The following is a 13,153-nucleotide window of genomic DNA, read 5'->3' as shown; positions in this document are numbered from 1 at the left end:
AAAATTGCTGATTGCTGTGTTAAATTCCATTATTTCACTGGATATTCTAGAAACACATGCCAATACTTGCTTCCTTATCACAATTGATGCCAATCCACTGCTACCTTTTTGAACTGCTGTTAATCCAATGCACTGAGGAGAAGGCAAACCGCCCAGATCTGGGTATAACCGTGAACTGAGAGATTATACGCATCACTCACCTAGAAAGCAAGGCCACTTGTGCTCTCTAGGACTCTCAGTATTAGATGGCTTAGGCATCACTGGGGATCAAATTCACAATCTCAAGTTGATAGGGCCAGCACTTAGACCACGAGAAACATTCATTTGCATTGCAGGATTTAAAGGCTCTTTGAAAGCTAGGTGTAATTACGCTGCTGTGGATGGTTCATTCTTTTATTTTTTTTTCTCACTTTAACATGCTCTGCGATTCCGTACAATTGTTCCTGCAAAGCTTTTCGACTGCTTGAAGGAAGTATTGATTTGATGTGGGTAATTTATTCACCAGCTATAACGATGTTTGTTTAGCAGCTGGATTGAATGTGTAAACTTTGGCCGTTGTTGTTGTTAATAAGGTGTAAGGTGTTTGTTTAAGCAACTCCATGTGCTGTTTTGAGCTCTTTATCCCAGTTTTTAAGGTCTATATTAATCGAGTGTGTGTGGGCTCCGGAGGGGTCTGCATCGACAATGTAGTTATATCTGCAGCTGGGTTGTGGGTAGTCATTATGAGGGGCTATCGATTGGGGAGCTTTTGTTATCAGGGGCAGAGAGAGATCAATCAGGCATTTTGGAACTCATTCAGTGCATCTTTGTGCGGGTAAAAAAAGAAATTAATTAATTATAATATATATATATATATATATATATATATATATATATATATATATAATATAAAATAAACAACAGATGCAGAGTTACTCATGTTGGGTGATTAGACATGGATCCCAAATCAAGCCAAAGGTACTACGTGGTGCATATCTCCAGAGAACACAGTTCCACTTCTCCACAGCTCAGTGCTGGGAGTCTTTACACCTCTCTGGTCTAAAGTCTAGTTTTAGCATTGGGCATAGTTACCATAGACCCAACTACTCCAGAGAGTCCAATCCTACTGTTGATTTTTCAGAGATTAAAAGAGAGAAAGGTGTGTGTGTGTGTGTGTGTGTGTGTGTGTGTGTGTGTGTGTGTAGTTCAACACTTGTGTCAGCAGTGCTCAGTGCCAAGAACGTACTAGAGGGGTATAAACCCCCCAGCACTGGGCTGTAGAGCAGTGGAACTGTGAGTTCTCTGGAGAGCTGGAACTCCTTCCAATATCTTTGGCATAGTTTATGATCCAGAACTAATCAACCAACATCAGTACCTTTCAGTATATGAATCATATTTCTGTGCACGCTTCCACTGCTCCACAACACAATGCTAGGGGGCTTTATAGCCCTTTAGACTATACTTGGCATTGAACATGGTGACATTAGGTTTATGCACAGCTGCTTTAGAGTGGCCTGTTTAATGCATTTTTCCTAATAACTCTATAAACAAATGTGTGGAGTCTGTTTATAATTAGTGAACTGAGCTGCTTTGTGTTCTCTCACTCTAGATGATTCTGCACACCAGGTTAGTATAATCTTCATAGAAAATCATTAAATGAAACAGGTCACAAGCTCAATGCCAAGATATGTCAAGAGGGCTATAAAGCCCCCTTTTTGCCAGTGGCTCCAGTCACCAATGTCTCTCTAATTCTCAATGAAGAGATAATGATCCTCTTCGGTCAGAGGAGCCATCTCTGTCTAAAGTCCTCTGCGCCGCATTGTGTTTGTCGAAAAAGGAAATGTTCTCCCTCTTTCCTTTTATTTCCGTCTGCTTTGAAATCCCAGGGCCTGCCCTTTCTGTCTGTCCCTCAATCCCCCCACCCCTCTCTCTCTCTCTCTCTCTCTCTCTTTCTTTCTGAGATTAGAATCTTTCAGATCATCCGTCTCTGTTTCTTTTCTTTGTGATCCCCTTTTATATCATCATCCACTCTCACCAGTTTCCAAAAGCATGCCCCTTCTCTCTCTCTTTCCCCCTCTCTCTCTCTCTCTCTCTCTCTCTCTCTCTGTCTGTCTCACTCTAACTGAGCCCTGGAGCCTGAGATCACCATGCTACTAAGCAACAGTTAGAAGGGTATAAAACTCTCTCCCAGCACTGGGATGTGAGTCAGAGGAATCGTGTTCTCTGGAGTGATGGAGCTCTATCCAATACTTTTGGGATGATTTGGGATTTAAAACTTCAGAACAGGACACTGGACATTTTTATTTTTTTTGTGGTTGGCAGACTTTTCTTAGTCCTGCAGTGACACTGGGGGGTTTAAAAACTCCAGCAGCACTGCTGTGTCTGATCTACTCGTACCAGCACAACACACACTAACATACCACCAATCAGTGCCATTGCAGCACTGAGAATGAACCACCACTCAAATCTTGACCAGGTACTGACCATAGAGAAACAAGTTGGGAAAACAATGAAAATAAAGCATCATGCAGAGAAACAGATGGGCTCCACTCTGTAACTGTGGAACTACCAAGTGCTCCTGTATAGGCAGTGCGAAAGAAAACGGAGTGTGAGCGCAGAATGGAGGCGGCGGTCATAATGTTATGGCTCATCAGTGTTTACTGCTGTTTATACATACAATTACAATAGTATTCACAACAGAAGCTAACATGAGATCTTTATGGTTGCAGTCACTGAGAATATGGTGAGCAGATTCTCTGGGTCAGTAATGACTCATGCAGTAAACATAGTGGCTCATGGCTAGAAGAACAGTGAAATGTTAAATTATGTTGTTGTTTTAGCCTCCTTTCAGTCGAGAGTGTGAGGCTCTGCCTTTAGCTGAATTTCTAAACATAGAGTTGGAAAATGAATGGAGTGTGAAGTCCAGGCCTTTCAGGCTGACCCTACAGCTTTAAACCAGTCCAGAAATTCAGCTGAATTATTACACACATACCCGCTTTCTGCATCTCTTTTTATCTCTTTATCTCTTCCTCCAATGATCTACTCCCATTGTGGATATGGTAAAATCCACACAGATGCTCTGGAGCAGCTGCACATAACTCTCAGTTTATTATAATATGAAGCCACACACACACAAACACAGCAACCTAAGCTTCTTGAGAAATGTTTGGGGTGAGGCACCTTGCTCGAGGAAACTTTAGCTTTGAAAGTTAAGGGTGGAAAAAGGATGCCCAATACTTCATCCTTTTGACCAGGTGTTCTCAACATTTTACACCTCATGGCCCACCTGTGTATAACTAGAAAGGCCCACAATGAAAAAACTATTAAACAGGTTTTTACCATTTATTTCAGTGTTGACACTGAAATCTTAAGAACTAGGGCCTGAACAAGTTTTATTGTTACTTTCAGTTCAATCACAGAGAATAAAATGCCTAAATGATTAAATAAAAAATAAAAAAATAATGGTGTTTAACACAAAGGAGCCAAGTGCTGGTCATTTGACATCTGTGAAATCCTACTGCTGCCCTGCTTCTACCTATAAACACCAAGTAATTATCTTTTTTCTGCAAAGAATTTGTGCTGAGGATGGGTCCACAAACCACTAGAGAGTGCCTCATAGCCCACTGGTGGTCTATGGCCCACAGGTTTTGAAATCCTGCCCCAGGCGAGCAGGTGTCTACAGTCTTTTCCTCTTTTTAATGATTCCCAAAAATCATGGGCCAGCATGGGATGATATCTCCAAGCTTTAAATGTCTACAGTTACTAAAAAAAATGCCACATGTGCAATGCAGAAATCTGCTTTATCCTAGAGATTATTTTTGTCCACATGTTTTTGTAACATTTTAACTTTTAGGGTCTGATCTGAATTAAAGCCAAGCTCTAATAATCACGCATCATCTCTAGATAAAATAGACCCCTGTAGAAAAGTAAAATGCTTAATTGCCAGTCTCACTGCCACTAGAATTTCATTTTCTCTTTTATACACATCTGCCCATCTGCCATCTTCTCTTTTCACTCCTTCATTCTTGCTTCCTTCCTCTCACATTCTCCATCTGCTTCTCTCTTTGTTCTATTTTCCTCTTCCTCTCTCTCCCCTCTCTCACACTTGCTTGTCAATTTAGCTGTGTTGGTGTTGCTACCGTGCTTTAAGGAGCAATGAGTTATTTTCTTTTCGGTGATTCTTCTTAACTTTGAGACAGACTTTATACTGACACCTAGTGATCTGGATGTTTCAGAACTTCAGTAATAAACATGAACGCTCTGTGTGTGGGACCTACGCTATGGAGCATGAACTTAGAATTCAAGACTTATTGCATTAAAGCAATAAGCCACGGGAGGCTGTGCATTATTGAGATTTAATCATGGGGAAGGGTGTTCATGGCATAATGTGGAGTGCAGTGCTTAAAATGGTCTTCTCTGTGATAAATATCACTATAAATCACAGCCTCCCATGGCTTATTGCACATGACGACCAACAAAACATACACCAATGTTCAATAAACATGTTTACATTACGGTAAAAATAAATAATTTCACAATACACTCCTATTATGACAAACAAAGTAGTCTGTTAACATTGTTTACATTTGCTGGGAAACATGACTGCAAATATTTAACTGTATCAATGAAACAAACTCTGACATAAAATGAAACAAAAATTTGTGTGTATATAAAGTTTTATGTTTAAGTAGAAATGCATTGATTGCTGTTCTCTAACTGAAGAGACTCTTACTCTAAAGGAGAAGTTGCAGGAAGGGCTGGTCTGAAGCTGTGTTTATAGCTGTAAGCTCAAGACGCTGACTGAGAAGCATTAACTAATCTGAAGAATCTGTAGTACTGTGTTTCTGTTCTGATGTCACACTGTTTGGGGCACTGAGGTGGTTAGACTTGTTTTACTGCTAGCTCAGACTACCCAGAAATCTAAAACATTGGCACATTAATATGGAATCCAGAAGTTATTACGCTGTAATAGTAACATAGAACCTATATTGAGTATGTAACAATGGTTTTGACTTTGGCTCAGTCAATCAGATTGTAAGACTGGAACTATCTGTTTGTAATATTCAGTAACTACAGGGACATGTAAATTACAGTACATTGGCTACTTTGTGGTGTAGAAAATGACCTAAGTGACTCTTTAAATACTGTCTATTTTTATTTTAACCTACAATTAACCTCTGTTAGTGAGATCTGATGAAAATATTTAGTGCATTAAAACCCATCAACAAGCTGATGTTGTCCTATTATTATGCTCCACACAATAATTATCCAAGAGAATAAAACACTCTTGATCTCTTATTCTCTTCATTGTTTCACTATTACCTATGGTAATGCTTTAGAAGTGGAAGCGTTTTGCATGTGAATGAGGAGAGAGACAGACAGAGTGAGAGAAAGACAGACAAAGAGAGTGAGAGACAGACTGTTAAAAGTATAACCAAATTGGACTTGACCCTGGGATGCTGCGGGATGATTCCTATGCTCATCACGTTGGCTCTGATCTTTGCATAAACCTCTAAAGTTAATGATAATGGTGTGACACGGCTCTAACAGATGTGATTCCAGCCTCGGGGCGAACCACTGTCACCACGGCGATGCTTCACTGTGATGCGCTTTTTATGTATATTTTAATGGATTTTCTAAATTTCCTTCCTAATTAGATATTATGATTAGACACACTTCATGCCAATGGAAAAAAATGCAGGGGGGGGGGGGGGTAAGAAATGCTGTGTCATTTCTCATGGCTTAAAATGAAACAAATACATACAAGCTTGTTTCTCAAAAGCATGCTGTTTTATTACGTATTCGCTAAACAGCCATGGGGAGGGAGGGAGTGAGGGAGAGAGAGAGAGAGAGAGAGAGAGAGAGAGAGAGAGAGAGAGAGAGAGAGAGAGAGAGAAAGAGAGTGGAGAAAATATAGGCTGTTGGCATATAAAGCAGTGTTATTACCTAACCACAACAGAAATATTCAGATATGCCAATATCATGCAAATCTCCTTTCTGAGCTATTGCAGCCTCTGAGCATTAGTCATATACGTTAAATGTGTAGGAGTCCTGATCCAGGACCAGTGATTTTCACAGAGGCCTGTTCTCCGAACAATGCATTTATTTTCAATTATAGCCTCCTCATTATTTATTTATTTGGTTTAAATAAAGAATAGGGGCTCTGGTCCAGGATCAGTGCTCTTTACATTTTAAAAAGCTCAAAGTTGTTGTCTTTTGCAAAGTATTAGGAATACTGATCCAGGATCAGTTCTCTTTACTGCAGTCCCTCTATTTTTAAAAAGCCAAGACTGTTCTTTAAGAAAGTTGATGTTTTTGCAATTATAGACCCTTACTTTTTAGAAAGAGTAGCGATTCTGCTCTTTAATGGGGTCTAGCTACGCTATGAAAATCTCAAACCGAATAGTCCCAAGCTTTATATTAGAGCCTGTTTTCTTTTGCTCTTACTGTGGTTGATTCTCACCAATGAAAAGGGCATTTAAATTCTGATTTCAGCTCTTTAGCTTTCAGAAACTGTAAGGGTTCAGATCTATGACCAATCCTCTTTACTGTGGCTTTAATTCCTAAGAAAGCCCAAACAGTTCTTAGAAGTTAGAAGAAAGAAGTTTGTTTCTTTCCAATTGCATCACCTAGTCTCTCACAAACTTGGAATTCTGATACAGGACCAGTGCTCTTACTGCGGACCATATACAGTAGAAATGCATCTTTTATATGTATCTTTCTTAGTGCTTTTTCAGACGTGTCTCAAGCTTTATATTGAACCCTTTTCTTTTGCAAAGTGCTTTTCCAATTTTTTCACTGTTGTTCATTTCTTTTAATCATTAAAATCTTAAACTGATCTGAAAACAGGGCATTCCTTTCCAAATACAGCCCCTTACCTTTCAGAAACTGTAGGAGCTCTACCCTACAAACATGTAGCTTCCCAAACACATCTTATAATATTTCAAACTGATCCAGAACCAGCCTCAGTGAAAAACAGGGCCCAGGAGACTCACTGTGTGTGTGTGTGTGTGTGCATGTGTGCATGTGTGTGTGTGTGTGTGTGTGTGCGTGTGTGTGTGCATGTGTGTGTGTGTGTGCATGTGTGTGTGCATATGTGTGTGTGTGTGTGTGTGTGTGTGTGTGTGTATGTGTGTGTGTGTGTGTGTGCGCGTAGGTTGAGCAGAGATGAGTGTACGTGACTTATCCACCCTCTCCATTCTTACTGGAAAGCAGCTTCAGTTTTGTGCTAAATCTATAGCTGAACAAGAATTAGATGGCTTTCCTGGCTCAGAGCAGACATTTCGATCAGATTTTAGCATCTTTCTGTTATGAATAAATCTAGTATTATATATAAAAAAAACCTCAAAATGAATAATGTTCCTTTATTATAACCAAGCTGCCATCTCCTTTTATTTGAACACATTTCTGACACCCTGTGTATTTGTGCAGAAAAGCATGAAATGAAGAGGGAGGCACTGGAGCAGCCACATGAGTCTAAGGTCACCGTGCCCAATGGCAAGTATCAGGTAGATGGCTATAAAGCCATCCAACACTGACCTATGGACCAGTGGAATTGAGTTCTCTGGGGTATACTGGGGTACATTTTACCTTTCTCTGGGAAGGTTTAACACTAGACGCAGTACATTGCTGTAGAAACCTGATGGCATTCAGCCATGTAAACATTAGTGAAGTAGGATATAGATGATGGATGATTAGTTCCAAACCACAAATCGTCCCAAAGGTAATGGTTAGAACCAGGGTCACCGGCATTTGACCCAACATTTTCAGAAGTACTGGGGCGACACACGTGCTTAAGTGGGTCATTAGGAACTGCCCCAGAAGTCTGGATTACTCTCGGGTCCCGTCACAATATCTTACAGCGCAGGACTAAATTTCAGTGTCCTGTGCAGGAGCGGGTGGTTAACCAGTGCAATGACTGTGGGAGCAGGACAACAAACATGTGGAAGAATCCAACACATTAATACAAAACACTATTGTTGTCTAAAAAGACAATAACATTGCGATAATTACCATATACAGTAAACATAAGAGAAAACAGTTAAATCATCAATGGTCAATTAAATCCATTCTAAATATTTACAAACCAGTCAATCACGTAGACACCACATGAATTGTGCATTATTGTAAAGCAGAAATGGTGGCGAATGTAGACGGTCAGTTGACCTCTCAAGTGTGTGTGTGTGTGCACTGTGTGCGTGTGCATTTGTGCAGCCTATGTTGTGTGTGTGAGCACACAGGGGTACAAGTGTCCCCGCATGTTTCATTTGTGTTAGTGCATTAACATTTGTGAGGGAGTTTGAGCCCAACACCCCCCACCCCGACACTGTCCCTTTAGGGGAGCTGTATTATATTATGTAATATAGATTATATTTTTTGTGAAATATGCAGAACTGAGAAGGTGGGAGCAGGCGTTTAGCGTTGGCATAAAGCTGCGGGAGCGGGACAGATGTTGTTGATTTTTGGCAGAAGCAGGTGGGTGCGTGACGAACTCTTGCGGGAGTGGGATTAAAAAATCAGTCCCACGCAGACCTCTAGCTCCTAGCACGGTCTTATAGGCGAAATGGGTTGATAGTATGACTCAGAGGCATAACCAATTAAAATCTTGGTTTTGGTTTGGGGGTGGGACATTTCTAAAGGTGCAGTTCTGTAGCTTCAGTGAGAGGACTTTCCCTGCTCACCCTAACCTCCGTTCTGATTAAATGTTGTAAATAAGAAGCACTAACTAATGATCACGATTTTTGTTAGGACACGTTTTGTTTGCTAAATGTTTGGTCTGGGGCATTTCTTACTGCAGTTTACAGGTTAGTATCTGAATGGCTACTGATGTTATTCAAAGTTTTTGCTGAATTCATCTTTTTACCCTTCTAGCCAACACTTGGTATAGGGTAATGGTGACCTCATGCACATCTGCTCCAGAGGCTCCCACTGTGTCCAAATTGGGTGCCATTTTACAGCAACTGAAACTTTAGGGGACACATTGTGTGTCTCCCAATAATTAAAAATGTTATATAGTAATAATAATAATAATAATAATAATCAGTTATTGGGTTTTTATCAGTGGCAAACACATTGACGTATCACATGTCTGTCAGAGTTTGTTTGAACTTCTGTAGGTAGCTTCCAAACACAGAGCACCCTCTTAACCAACAGTGCAGAGTTTGAGTTTAACAGCATTTGTTGGTTAGAGAAGCTTCCATTGATTCCTCTGTCACTTGCCTCAGAAGCACGTTCCACTGAGCCGTCCCCCTGTTATTTCCTCTTACTTTAACACTGTCAGGGTGGGGAGGGGTCCCAATCAAGAGCCTGTCTTCCTGCACGCCACCGGGCCGATGCTAAGCGCTGAAATCCGCCGGATTTGGCCAGCGACTCGTGGTTTTCAAGGCTAAGCCGGACTATGCCGTCGCAGGTGACAGGACCCAGCGGAGGCCAATTAAAACTCCGCTCACAGCAACAAATCCGCATCACTGCTCTCTGACCTGGGCCTGAGAGCTGCTGCTAATGACTGCATTATAAAGGGCTTAGGAACAAGAGTGCGGGGTAATGTGAAGATGCACTATATTTCTAGTCACCTCTCATGACAAGTGAATTTGGCTTCTATATGGAGCCCACCCAGCTTTAATTTCCACACAAATTTATAACAAGAAATGGGGCTTTACATAAGCCTAATATTAGCAAGCTCAGGCCCAATGCCACCAGTCCAACAGAGTCTTCATTTAGCTGTGGAGCAGGAATGGAACTTCAGTCAACTCGTTTTGGGACAAGTAGGGATCCAAAAGTAATCAGTATGTGACTAATGTTTGTGGCTGAATGCCATCCAATTATCACAGCAGTGTTCCAGCATCTAATCTAAAGCTTTCAAACCAGTATTATGTTCATGGTTAAAGTTTAACTTGTCAACATTTTTATTTACAATTTGAAGTTCCACAGAAACTCGTTTGTAACTCGAATAGTTTTGTTTTGTTTCTTTTCAGTCTGTGTTTACTTTCGTGCTGTACCCAGTAATTCAAAACATCAAAAATAAATCAATATTACTGACCTATTGAGCAGGAATAGAGCAACCTCCTCATCTTTTTTCATGCCTTTCATCATTCAGAGGTCTCTTTACTGTTCACATGCCTCCTGATGCAGTTCTGTCAACTGTGGCTGTGCATACGAAGGAGCAAAAGAGCTACAGAGCTGGTTCAGACCAAACCATAGGCTGTGATCACAGAGCAAACTTCATAATGAATGAACCAATAAAAATGATTAGAATTACTTGGAAATTTCTTAACAGTCACTTTACTTTTTACATTAATTTCCACTGAAGGGTAAGAAGGGTTTGTTTCTTTTCCTGTAAAGTTACTATTTTGGGAGATACATGTTTTGATTAGACAGTGATTATATGCTTTTAAGCCTTCAATTTTTACTATGTTTTTCAGGTAGAAATTATATGGAAAAAAGAAAAGAGTGTTTTTTGTGATACTTTACTGCAACAATGGAGTGATCAAATGTATAGGGCTAAAATCATGACTGTCACTTTTAATGCCCTTCTTTTTAGAAGAAACTAGTATACACATTTGTAGCTTTTCTCCAGCCGAGTGTCTAGATGCATTGTTAATGTTGGTGCAGTGTGTTGCCAGCTCAAGTTGGCGAGTTTGAGCTTTTGTAACTGAATTTTTCTTGGATCTCACACTTCATTCCACACAAAAATGAGGTTTCCACATATTTTCTCTGTTGTGTAGAGAAAGGACATGAGAGAAACAGAGTGAGAGAGTTATAGCTTTGAGGAACAATTCCTCAAGCATATTTAAATGATTGGCACTGGGAGTGATTACGAGTCAGTGGTGTTCATAATCTGTGTGTGTGTGTGAATTATGACATGGCAGAGAGATACGTCATGGGCGCAAATAGAAAATCCATAAAAATGGAAGGGATGCATGGCTAGAGTGAGGCGTAATCGCTGGCCTCACTCGTTAGCCAATCGAGAGAATCTCCAGACGCGTAGATGTGAAAGCAGATAAAGCCAGTCTGACGGTTCAATCAGAACAGATAAATGAAGTATGAGGGACCCTCTTTGTGAGCTGGAGGCCTGTAGGGGGGGGGGAGATAAAATAAATACAAAAAATGCCATCCATCTCCCCCTACTTTAGGAAGGGCAAACATAAAACAATCTTTTCCGTTTTCTGCCATGGATTTGGAGAAACACTGCGAAGAATAGAGGGGGAAAGAAGGAAGGAAAAAAGAAAAAGCCATTCTCATTTCGGCCTGGAATTGATTACCTCTCTGAGAGCACCGTCTGGCAGAAGCAATATGGAGGCCGAGCTGGAAAAAGGCTGTCATCTGCCCGGAGAGAGGCCTCTTTATTTCCAAAGTAGCGCTGGAAGATTATGATACAGAATAATGTTGCCCTTCTGCTGTGAGATGCAAGTGTGGAGCAAATGAGGTGATCAGCAGGTACACAGACATACTTCTTCACCCCGGGATTAAAAACGATTCCTCCTGGTAATCTCCTGATCACATCTCTGCTTCTAAACAAGGCCTAGTCAGGGTCTGATAAATGTCCCAACACTGGAGGAAGACATCCTGTAAAACTCAAGCCAATCGGGGCAAGTTATTAATGTCTCACAGCAGAGAGCATAGTATTGTCCAATGCTTTCAGCTATTGTTGGGGCACCCAATGTTTTATCCCCTGAGTAAAAGCATGAAAGAAGACTGCTCCACTTGAAGCTAAAGTCACCATTCCCAGCAGTCAGCCAGAGGTTCTGCACTGAACTGGAATGGTAGAGCTCCTTCCACTATTGGCTATCCAGTATAAAATATTAATATACCAATGCATTGGTATTTATTAATATATATGGCCCAAAATGTTTTCTCTTTCTTATTTTTTTTCTTTTTTGCCCCTATCAGTCAGTCCCTAGCAGAGGCAATTTAAGAAGCAGAAGCGGAGAGAGAGAAACCTCGTGGAGATAATTGTGGAAATTGAAAGCACATCCTAACCTCTCTTTCCATCAAGTTCTCAGAGTTAAGAGGGCAGCCCTTATTTTAAAACCTCTCTGTGGCGCACATCTCGTTTAAGTAGTGCCTCTGACCTGCGTGAGTAATTCCAGTTCATTCAATGCCATTTCTCTACATAAGAAAAACAACCCTGTGCATATGTCCTTCTCTTTCTGACTCATTCTCTCTTCCTCACCCGCTCTCTGTTTTTCTACATCCCTCTCTAGCTCTTATTAAGTTTCTCTCTATTTATTTTTTCTATCTCCCTTGCTTTCTCTCACTGACTCCCTGTCTTTACTCTTTCTCTCTTTCCTCTCACTGACTCACTCCCTCTCTTGACTTTCTTCCTTTTTTCTCTGCATTTCTCTCTCTCTCTCTCTCTCTCTCTCTCTCTCTCTCTCTCTCTCTGTCAAACACACACACTCTCTCTCTCTCCCCCCTCTCTATATATTTCTATATCTGTCTGTCAATCTGTCTTCCTCTTTCTCACAGACTCTCTCCCTCTCCCTGATTCACTCTCCCTCCATTTCCTCTTCACTCAAGGACTCTCTCTCTCTCTCTCTGTCTCTCTCACACTCTCTCTCTCTCTCTCTCTCTCTCTCTCTCTCTGTCTGTCTGTCTGTTTCTCTCTCTGTGGCAGGGTTATTAGGAGTGTAGGGTCTCCTAGTGTTCTCATGTGTAAATGTCATCCATCATTGCCTCTAATAGGAAATTAAACCCTCCCCCTCCCCCTCCCTCGGGTCCCTAACGTGCGCCTCAGGATGTCACTCATTTGGACGTGAATTATTTTTGGAAGGACAGAGGGCTTCTGGGAAAAAGGCGCACATCAATATGCCATTCCTAAGCGCTTTGTTAACAGAACTGATCCAGATTGAATCATCCAGCGTCAGTACTTGACCTCACTAATGTTCTTGTGGATGAGTGCAATCAAATCCTCACATCTTTATTCCAGAGCTGGGGATTGTGGGCCCTGTGTGACCACAGATCAGTATTCTCTATCCCACTAGCGCAAAACTGATTAATGAACTGGTTTTGATCAACATGGGAGACACAGGGTGTTTGGTCCATTCTCTGCAAACCTGCTCGAGTACCCAGCTATAAATCATGATCTAGAGTCACGGCCTGAACAAGACATTCTGGGTTTTAATGAGAGAAGACAAAAGTGGAGGATAGTTTCACTTTCACAAGAATACTTTCA

At 41.0% G+C, this 13,153-nt stretch overlaps 1 protein-coding gene across 1 annotated transcript in view; it reads left to right on the top strand.

Moving 5' to 3' along the window:
- grid1a (glutamate receptor, ionotropic, delta 1a) overlaps positions 1-13,153 on the top strand; it is a 318,330-nt gene that overhangs the window by 54,316 nt on the left and 250,861 nt on the right. The gene's annotated exons all lie outside the window — the stretch shown is intronic.

Source organism: Hoplias malabaricus, chromosome 1 (assembly GCF_029633855.1).
Source record: "Hoplias malabaricus isolate fHopMal1 chromosome 1, fHopMal1.hap1, whole genome shotgun sequence".
Lineage (NCBI taxonomy): Eukaryota > Metazoa > Chordata > Actinopteri > Characiformes > Erythrinidae > Hoplias > Hoplias malabaricus.
This window is presented reverse-complemented; position numbering and strand designations above follow the sequence as displayed.